This window comes from Staurois parvus, unplaced genomic scaffold, assembly GCF_062004578.1.
Source record: "Staurois parvus isolate SC_StPar_1 unplaced genomic scaffold, SC_StPar_1.0 ptg000476l, whole genome shotgun sequence".
Lineage (NCBI taxonomy): Eukaryota > Metazoa > Chordata > Amphibia > Anura > Ranidae > Staurois > Staurois parvus.
The window spans coordinates 4226937-4238494 of NW_028318272.1; the positions used below are offsets into that span (position 1 = coordinate 4226937).

General features: G+C 41.3%; 1 pseudogene; it reads right to left on the bottom strand.

Annotated features, from left to right (window-relative positions):
- Positions 1–4409: 4409 nt before the first annotated feature.
- Positions 4410–6921, bottom strand: LOC149452362 (uncharacterized; annotated as a pseudogene).
- Positions 6922–11558: the final 4637 nt, after the last annotated feature.

An 11558-nucleotide genomic window follows, 5' to 3' on the forward strand; every position in this document is an offset into this window, starting at 1 on the left:
TAATTGTATTAACTGAGATGTAGTGTAATGGTTCTCAACCATTTTGTCATTTTGTCATTTTTGTCATTTTGCCAAATTGTCATTTTTCCTGGAACCTAAGGGGTTAATCCTCCGCATTGTGTAAAAAGGATGTTTGGTCCTGTCTTCTCTGATCCTCCCCTTCTTCTAATGTCCCCAATCCATCTGCTGACAGAACAGTGCCTTGGGGACAACCTGCACATGCTCAGTTTGGTGTGTATTGCTAGAGAGTTTTTTCTTTTCTTGACAGAGTGCATGTGATCAGCACAAGGCCAAAGAGTGCTGTCCAGACAGAGGGTCAGGAGTTAAGCAGCCTCATAGGTAGGGCTGGTGCTAGACTATTTTGTGCCCTAGGCAAGACCAGCTACTTGCGTCCCCCCCCCTCCCCCCCAAAAAAAATGTTTTAAAACAGTAGAAAATATTAAATTGACAAAACATGAAACTGCTAAATTGCAAAAATAAGTGCCACCAGCACCAATATTAAAGACAAAATCAGTGTCACAGATGGACTGTATCTGGCTAACAGTGGCAGGGTGGCAGTTGCAGTGAGTGGAGGATGAAGAATCTACACTCTGACAGATCTCAGGATGGAATTTCTCAGGTAATAGGGGGAGATAAACATTGTGACAGCAGGCAGCTGAACTGAGTGATCCCACACAGTGACAGATCTGACACAACACACCAACACTGACACAGATCAGCAGACCCAACAGGCACTAGAAGAGCAGATGTTGTCATCACTCACTGACACATTGCACGTGTGATGGATGTCTGGCCAGCCATGTCACACTCACTCTGACACAAGACATCAGAGTCAGACATTACCTTCCTCCAGAGGCGCAGTTCCGCCTCCACTGATGAATGGGAAGAGAAGGGCTGGAACTCCACAGTGATCAGCAGCCACCAACCAGCTTGCAGTAAGGGGCTGAGCCTGAGAAGAACACTGAAAGGAGCGGCAGCTCAGCTGCTACACTGGCCCCAAACACCTGGCATTTTCCTCTGTCCTTTCTTCTTCCCCTCTGCCCCCCTCCTCTCAGCTGAAGGATCATTCATGACATGGCGGCATCCCACACAGAGGGAGTGCTGGCCTGTTCTGCGCCCAGACACCCCTAGGTGGCAGTGCGCCCTAGGCGGCTGCCTAGTTTGCCTAGTGGAAGCACCGGCCCTACTCATAGGACAATCGAGGGAGACTGAAAACGTCTCCTATAAGCTTTAACTAGTGCTCTGCTGGACACTGATAAAAGTCACAAGACTGCTCTAACTGCTGAAGAAAAAAGGAATTTAGAAGTTTATACTTACTAAAATAATTGCAATTCCGTGTTCTGTGTACCGTGGGAGAAAAGATATAGTGAAAGGGTCCTGTGTTTATTAACACTTTAGGACTTGAGTTGAATGTTTGGGCTTGGTAAATACAGGGGTTTGGGTAAAGATGAACTTTCAGGGTCTTCTCCATTGTTATTTTTGTTAGCTATTATTTGGTCAGTACACACCAGCACTCTCTGGTTAACTAGCTATTGTTCAGCAAATTTGTTTTTTTTTTTTTTCTTGGAAAAAGCAATCTTGCCCTGAGTGTTCCACTGAGGATAAGTTCAGTCCTCTTTAGAGTTTTCATCAGTTTCACAAACTTTATATAGAAATACTGTGCCCTGACAATTTGTGTGATACACAAGATACAATGTAAAACAAAGTTTCAATGGCGTTTAACAGCGCTGAAGAATATATAGAACAGTCTCATGCGTGAATCCTGGGAAGGTGCATATAGTGACAATTGTGATAAAGTCAATCAAGCCATATAGTGTAAAACTCCGTGACTCTTGTGGCTGTGGAAAGTGGATAGATAATGCACTAAGCAGATAGCGCAATCACTTGCGCATTGGAGTATATAAGACCTGCTCCTAGGTGCTCAGAATCTGGAAACACTGCAAACGAATGAAGTCATCAGGACAGAAGCAACCACCAGGTTTCATACATCCAGGACAGGTTAACCAGTCTCCAGCAGTACAGGTCTCAGCCACCAGGGGGATCATGCACATAGGTATACCTCAGGTCAGGAAACACATTAAAAATCCAAGATGGCCACCGGCCGTCCATAAGGGTCGTGCGGTGTGCTAGTAATGGTTAGGGGCACCTCTCTAACGTGTTTCGTGTACACACACTTTGTCCCTTTGAGTCAGTACATTAGGACTGGTCAATTTGTAATATATACCATAGTTTGTAGACTCTATAACATTTAATGTTTGTAGACTCAAAACATTTAAAACAAAGGTTTAGCTTGCTCCCATGGACTTTGCTAATGCCTGCTTTCCTGTGCATGAACCTGGCTTGATCTTGACTGCGCTTCAGTTCTTGTTCCTGACTGACCTCGTGTGTATGATTCTGGCCCTGGCTACCTCCTGCTCTGCTCAGCTGTCAAGATTCACCTGCACATCCAGAGTGTCATCTACCCTGCTAAATTTTCAGCCTGGTCCTGTCTCCATCAGGTGCCTCATCATCTCAGATCATTAGGCAACTACACATCTGGCAACCTGTGCTTCTTTGGGTGCAGCACTCCCAGTCACCTTTAAGGGTGCTCTGCACTCAGCTGCGAAAGGAGCCTTTTCATCACTTCGGCCTCCGACCAGGTATATGACAATATCAGTGGGAGGAATACTGCCTTATCATTGGTGTTCAAGAGAGGAATAGTGCCTCATCATTGGTGTCTTTGAGAGGAATAGTACCCTATCATTGGTGTCAGAGAGGAATAGTGACTCATGATTGGTGTCAGTGAGAGGAATAATACCCCATCATCAGTATCAGAGGTATGAATAGTGCCCCATCATTAGTATCAGTGGAAGGAATTGTGCCCCATCGTTGGTATCAGTGGGAGGAATAATACCCCATCATTGGTATCAGTGGGTTGAATAGTACCCCTTCATTGGTATCATTGGGAGGAATAGTCCTCATCGTTTGTATCAGTGGGAGGAAAAGTACCCCATTGTTGGTGTCAGTGGGAGGAATAGTGCCCATTGGTTGATATTAATGGGAGGAATAGTGTCCCATCATTAGTGTCACTGGAAGGAATTGTGCCCTACTGTTGGTGTCAGTGGGAGGAATACTGCCCTAAGGGCTGGATAAAGGCTAGCAAAGAACAGCATCCAGCCCCTGGGCCACAGTTTGGAGACCACTGCTCTATAACTTTCACACAGACCAAATAATATGTACTAATTTGGGTTATTTTTTACCAAAATAATGTAGCAGAATACATTCTGGACTAAATTTATGAAGAAATATTAATTGCAAAATTTTATAACAGAAACTAAGGACAATTTTTTTTAAATTTTCAATATTCTTTTGCTTATATAGCAAAAGATAAAGAACCCAATGGTGATTAAATACTACCAAAAGAAAACTCTATTTGTCTTAAAAAAAGTGATAAAAATATAATTTGGGTACAGTGTTGCATGACTCATTAACCTCCGTGGCGGTATTACCAAGTGTAGCTCGGGGTAAAGTTTCAGTACCACAAGCGGTAACCCCCGAGCTACACTTGGGCTTACCATGTTGCTCCGGGATCTGTTCTGCACTTACCTTGTCCTGGGCTCCCGCGATGTCCCTCCTGCAGTGTCCCCGGCAATGTCCTCCGGCGGATGTTGGCATCTGTCATCTGGGTTCTGTCCCCTGCAAGCGTCGGGACGCACGGGGATGGAACGACGGATGGATGATAGATAATAGCTAACAAAAATGACAATGGAGAAGACCCTGAAAGTTCATCTTTACCCAAACCCCTGTATTTACCAAGCCCGCAGAGGATGGATGATGCAACAGGACAATGAGCCAAAGCATACAAGTAATTCAACAAAACAATGGCTGCAACAGCACAGAATACGCCTTCTGGAGTGGCCCAGTCCTGACCTCAACCCGATTGAAATGCTGTGGCATGACCTTAAGAGAGCGATTCACACCAGACATCCCAAGAATATTGCTACACTGAAACAGTTTTGTGAAGAGGAGTGGTCCAAAATTACTCCAGATCGTTGTGCAGGTCTGATCTGCAACTACAGGAAACATTTGGTTAAGGTTATTGCTGCCAAAGGAGGGTCAACCAGTTATTAAGTCCAAAGGTTCACATACTTTTTCCTCCCTGCACTGTGAATGTTTACATGTTATGTGCAATTAAACCATGGCAACATCTAATGTTTGTGTAGTATTATGTTCACCAGACTGTGTTCTTCTATTTTTGTGACTTAGATGACGTTCAGAGCACATTTTATGCCCAATTCATGCAAAACTCCACGTAATCCCAAGGGGTTCACATACGTTTTCTTGCAACTGTAATACACTATTGTTTTGCCTCAAAACAAAGTGTTTTTAACACTACTACAATCGCTCACTAATACACGGATTAGGCTTAATAAATATTAAAGCAAAACATGATTTATTGAATAAGTTCTGTTAGTATAATAACATAAGAATTGTCAGAATTGCAAATCATATTTAGATCATATTATAGCAAGAATAAAGCATCAATACATCACCGGATATTGTAGCATCACCCGTTGCCCAACGATTGGGGGACTCTCAGCAATCAGCAAAGGGGAAATCCGGGAAATCACCGCAAGGCACGTCTGCCGCGTCTTCAATGAGTCCCAAATTCCCCTAGAATCCCCCGTCTCTTATATACATAATTTGCAGTGTCCTTGTTTACTGCCATGCGCAGTAGACTCTATTTGTGTAACTATTGTGACTATGAACCTTGACTTGTTCGACTATATATCTTATAACTATAAATCCTTGACTGATTGCAACTGCACATCTGGTAACTATGAATCATAAATCTAGCCTTGATAGATCTTAACAATGTCCTTGTCTTATTATTCTAAACTCTAGTTACCCCTCCACTGATATATCCTACTAAAATTATGGCAATTGAGTGTCAATCATCCTTCACACATACATTCTATACACCCATGTCACATATGTATCACAATCGGTCCTTGATTGAAACTCAAGTGACATAAGTTGCCATGACCATAATTGGTCGCTTGCAAAATAGCTTGTAAGCTATATAACAGTTCCATAGAGTTAATAAAACTATTATAATCATAATAATCAGTAGAGGGTGAACCAGAAAATCTAGAACCTTAGTAGCGGAAGGGGAATAGCCTAGAAACACATCCCACCAGTGATGAGAAGTAGCTTCCGCTATACTAGACCCCACTTTTATCAATTTTCCACCTACTATGGTCGCAGTCACAATGTGTTGTGCAATCGTCTTATTTAAATATTTGATATGTTGTTGGACTTCTATTGATTCATTCATTAATTGTTTCAAAACCGTTAAATTGAACTCCCAATTGGGGATCTCCAATGAAAAACCCTTCCAATATTCTTGGACTGATTCTTCCTTGTCACCCTGTAATATAAAGGTTTCATTGTGCCAAATTAAAGAAGACAGATTACTAACACAGCCTGAGAAGGGAACTCTCATTCCCTTTATCACGGGAGTGTTGGTCACCATACACACAGTTTGCGGAGCTATTTCAGTCATCATCTCATAGGAAATTGGTAAGATGGGCCATTTACATATATTTACAGTGTTCTGTAACAAGCATGGCTCATATACAGAAGACTGTAGCTTACAGATTTTTCCCTCTAAAGTATCATCGCAAAAAGAAAGATCAGAGTCTTATTATCATTATCTACATGGGTGCCATATAGTTCTGGGCTCCAATAATGTTGAGCGCCAGGCGCACCAATAATCAAAGGCATCACAACAAATTTACACATTATAGTTGATTTAGTAATATTATACATTATTATTGTCCCAAGGCAGGTAGTGTCATTACAAATCATCTTTTGAGCATCCAAATGTATCCACATATCTATGGGGACATTCTTGTTGAACACGGTCCTCCATACTAATTCATTTCCGGTCATCAACGTAGCCTGCATATTAACTTTTTGTTGTTGCTCATACATGGTTTGCAATGTACACACCGTCCAGTTAATAAATTTTGTAACATTAGTGTCAAAACCTTTTGCAAAATTATTTGAAGCATTTGTTAGATGAAGCATCATGTTATCAACTCCAGCAGCTATACTAACTGGATGAAATATAGTAGGCATCCATTTAGCTTGCATAGTTAAAGCATCGTTAATCTTACTCCCAGCATTAGACATTCTATTTGCTAGTGTTTCAATATCAAACCCATTTAAGGTTCCTGTTAGGGAGCCGTAACCCCCAAGCAATGTATCATACCATGCCCTCTTTTTCCGTTTCATACAGCTTTTTACAGTACTTGGGAATATTATTTGAGCATGTATAACAGTTTTCTGTGCATGTTGACCCACTTTTTCACATGTAGAAGGCAATCTTTTAATATGTCCGGGGTCGATACGAGTGGTGTTTGAATTTACGAAGATTAAGTACTGACCCCACCATGGTCTTCCTTGGATTTCACTGGCGTTGGTACAAGTCATAATGATTGTCTCATTAAGAGCAAACTGAAAAACAGTACTTGCTTTGGTCTTAGTGGTATAGTTTCTTGTTAAGGACCTCCTATTTGCAGCTGACAAATAAATGAAGCTTGCTTCCTGTTGGCAACAGCAAATGCTAACTTCAGAGATTACATTTATCACACCTTCATTTCCATGAACCGCATATGTTGGCTTGTAACCCTCTATTGGAGCTCCTGTCCATACAGTACCATTGAAGGTTATATTTAGAATGGGGCAGGGCTGATTAGCTGGGCATAAAAAATCATCTTGAGTTCTTATTCGTACGCATGTTTTTCCAACCTCAACTCATTCTGGCATTGCCGGTTTCTGTTACTTTAACTCCCGCTGTCCACACTCCGACCTCTAATTCGACCAACCACATGATACCAAGGATTCCAAGACTGAAGGTAAGTACATTGTTGCTCTGTGAAAGACAATACAGTATGAATCATTCTCGCAAGTAACATTTTCCTTGTGGGACATATTCCCACTTTTCTCTGCCTGGTTTCATGATCAGTAGACTGCTGTCCTTACCTACAGCTATTACTTCTGCAGGTTCCGGGGGACCAAATGCCCCCCGTACCCAAATTTTAGCCTCTACATTAACTGTGTTAGTAGAGCCAAAGCCTTGGTCTCCTCTAACCGTTAACTTTGTGGGAGCCTCTCCCTCTTTAATGTTAGCAATATATAAAGGAATCAAAGTAACTGAGCTACTCGGTCCTAGGCTGGTAAAATCATAGCTTCAGTGCTAAGGTTGATTATTACTACTTTGATTTCTCCCTGGTAATCAGCATCTATTAACCCTCCTAGAACTACTGCTCCTCGGACCGCCATACTTGATCTAGTTGCTAATTGACCATATGCATCAGACCCTTGCAACTTCTTTAAAGTGGATTTTAGTATACCATTCATTCACTCCACCAACCCAGCTGCTTGAGGTTAGTAGGGAATGTGGTACACCCATTCAATGTTATGCTGCATGGCGTAATCTTTTACCTGTTGTCCTGTGAAGTGGGAACCATTGTCTGTCTGAATTTGCAAAGGAGTACCATAATATTGGGTTATCACTTCTATAGTCCTCAAAGTACTCCATTGAGTAGCAGCTTTGCACGGGAACCCTACTAGATAACCTGAGTAAGTATCTACCGCCGTGCAAACATACTTACATCCCTTGCTTGCTGGGAGAGGTCCGATGAAATCCATCTGCCATATCTGACCTGGCAACTTACCTCTTCCAATGTGTCCCATCACTGTGTGTGGGACTTCCCTTTTCTATACATGTTGGCATACTGGACATTTAAGGATGATGGATTTATTTATGTCCATAGTTAATGGTATCCCCCTTTCCTGTGCCCACCTGTAAGTGGCCTTTTCTCCAAGATGTCCACTTTTTTGGTGAGCCGAAAGGGTTGTACCCTGCAGCTATGTTTCCTGAATTTCAGCTTCTCTTTCTGCATCGGATGCTTTGAATATGGCTGCAGCAGAGTCTGCTTGAGAATTAAACAAACATTCTAATGAGTCAAGAGGGACATGAGCATCCACATGATAAACAGTTACGGTCATGTTTTGAACAAAAATTTCAATGTCCTGCCATACCTCTTTTCCCCACACTTCCTTACTATGTATCTTTCTCAACAACATACACATCCGTTCCATCCTTATTAAACACTTCTATCATTCTTATCAATATAGTTAAATCCGGGTTCTTTAAAGACATGTTACAAATGCACATGCAAACATAGAATACAAATGTTAGTAAAAAACAACAAAATCAGCATATCTACTTTCTTAAACCATCAAGCTTGTAAAACATTTACCAGGTCTCTATGGTTCTCTATGACTTCATAGCAGTCTGGGGTCTCAACAGATATGTTAGGTATTCATATACAACACTCATAGTCAGTAGTAGACTCACAACTCAGTCAATGCTATACCCATTTGTTCTATTTTCATTTCATTCATGAGCACCTGTTTCCTATGCTTTTAGTGCCGGCTTCAGTTTTAATTCTCCTACATAGCTTAACACAAGAATCCTTGTCTAATGATACATCAAAATCATAACACTTTCTCCATTTACTAAGATATTTCACATTTTTTTTTTATTTTCTTGCTTTGGGCAAGATCTCTATGTACCCCTTATTCCACTGTATCCCCAGGAATTTCACTACCTGAGACGGACCTTGTATTTTGGCCGGATGGATTTCCCAGCCTTTGGTCCTCCGGGGCAATCATCCCAATCATCGCTAGATGAAGAATCCCACACATCAGCATCCCACTTATCTGGATTCCAATCAACTGTAGCTGCTGCTATTGCCCAATGGACTTTCCCATGGTTCACCCTTCTTCTTCGTTTCCTATACTTATTTTGGGCCATTTTTACTGCTGCTATCTTGGCTATATTTTGATAATGCTCTAATTTATCTTTCAACAATTTTTGCCCACATTGCAGAAGAACAATTTTACCTTCTTGTTCTATGGTCTTCTGCTCTAGTTGATGGTAATCCTTCATTTCCTGATGTAATTTCTTATGAATCTTCCTGTATGCAGTTAGCAAAATACAACTGCGTCTGCCTAAAGCTACTACATCACCTGCCTTGGCAGGGACCCCCTCGAGTACATTTACAACATCAAGGGGTTCAAAAGTTACTACATCACCTGCCTTGGCAGGGACCCCCTTGAGTACATATACAACATCAAGGGGTTTGATACCTTTAAACTTACTATCCCACGATTCTGCCAGCCCTGCACCTAACAATTCCTGTGCTAAAATGTATGGAGCCTCGGTCCAGCCGGGAATCTCCACCTTATCAATCTTGCTCTTCGTTTTTCGCTTAAACATATCTGGTTCTTTTCTAAAATGCCAGGTAGCTAAATCTCCAAAATTTCTTGGCAAAATGACAAATGTCAATATTTTGCACAGAGGCCCCCTGGTACCTAGGGGTCAACGTGCAAAAATCAATTTTTTGATATCACTTTCTTATCTTAAAATATATAATTTTTTTAAAAACTTTTGCAAAATGTCAAATGACAATATTTTGCACAGAGGTTCCCCTATGCCTGAGTACCAATGTGTAAATATTACTTTTTCAAACAACCTTTCTTAATAGGAGGTATATCTACCTGGCATCCTGCCGACTACGCCAATTTATGTTTTGCCTCAAAACAAAGTGTTTTTAACACTACTACAATCGCTCACTAATACACGGATTAGGCTTAATAAATATTAAAGCAAAACATGATTTATTGAATAAGTTCTGTTAGTATAATAACATAAGAATTGTCAGAATTGCAAATCATATTTAGATCATATTATAGCAAGAATAAAGCATCAATACATCACCGGATATTGTAGCATCACCCGTTGCCCAACGATTGGGGGACTCTCAGCAATCAGCAAAGGGGAAATCCGGGAAATCACCGCAAGGCACGTCTGCCGCGTCTTCAATGAGTCCCAAATTCCCCTAGAATCCCCCGTCTCTTATATACATAATTTGCAGTGTCCTTGTTTACTGCCATGCGCAGTAGACTCTATTTGTGTAACTATTGTGACTATGAACCTTGACTTGTTCGACTATATATCTTATAACTATAAATCCTTGACTGATTGCAACTGCACATCTGGTAACTATGAATCATAAATCTAGCCTTGATAGATCTTAACAATGTCCTTGTCTTATTATTCTAAACTCTAGTTACCCCTCCACTGATATATCCTACTAAAATTATGGCAATTGAGTGTCAATCATCCTTCACACATACATTCTATACACCCATGTCACATATGTATCACAACTATGTGGCTAAACTGACAATCTGCAGGAGCATGAGAGATCTGACAACTGCTCCACTGCTCAAGGTCACACATACAAAGCCCGATATACATGCAACTCGGCTGACAGCATTAGGCTTCATTTCTTATGCATTTCATCATCAATGCACTTTATCAAGGGGATCAAATGCTTATTTACTGTACCTGAACCCGCACTGCCAGGTGAACTGTTTGTTTAGAAAATTGCAGAGTAGGGAAAGTCAGAGCAGGTCAGGATTCATAAATAATCCTCCCCCTTCCATTCCTCTGCATGTTACTGTTCCCCTGATCAATCTCTCACTGTGCATATGTACAGTTCAGAGCTCTGCCAGTGTACATCAGCACAGTGGGAGCTAGATCCACAGCCTTTCTCATGCAGGATGCAGTGGCACACCTGCTGATCTCAGGTGGCACCTCGGTTTAGAAAGGTTGATTTAGGTGGTTGTTGATCTGGAGTGAGTGGGAGTATAAACCCTCTTGCAGATCATGCATTTAAAAAAAAAAAACTCCCTTTAGGGGAAACTATAATGGTTTTTGGAAATTTTTATTTTTATTTTATTACATTTTATATGTCCTTAAACTGTTATATATTTGTTTTTTTTAGCACATATACATTTTTTGTTCCTCAAACATTTAAAACATGACAGAGAATTTCCAAAGCACCATAATTTGACTAAACAGATAACACAGCAGAGACTGATTGCTTTGCAGCCTCCTTTGTCTGATTAAACCTAATACTGACCCTTCTAAGGTGTCCTTTTATTAAACCGAGATCAATGGCGATCCTAAGGATTGTTTCTGATCTCAGATCATTAGTGGTTTTGGAAACAGAGATGATCAGCGGAGAACTTGTTTTCTGCTGATCATCTCTGCACACAGAGAATCTGTCACTGACAGAAAAAGACATGGCCAGTGTATGAAGGAGCGATGTCAGGCCTTCACTGGCAATCTGTGTGAAAATTCTCCATCCAGATTCTACAGCCCAGAGGTGGAGAATCGGTGAGAGAAGAGTGAATCCTGGGAGAACTGAGGAGGAAGGAGGAAGAATATTGACTTCCTTCTTCCTCAAACAGAGCCCCCAAGACAGTGGAAGGTAGGTAGCTCTGTGTGTGTGTGTTTGTGCGCATGCGCAGTGAGGTACTGAGCGATCTCCTCTGGGAGAGCCACGAACGGTAATTTACCACTGCTTAGTAAACTGTGTGTTTGATCTCTTACTGTAATCTCGTGAGATTACAGTAACAGCAGCCGTTTTCTA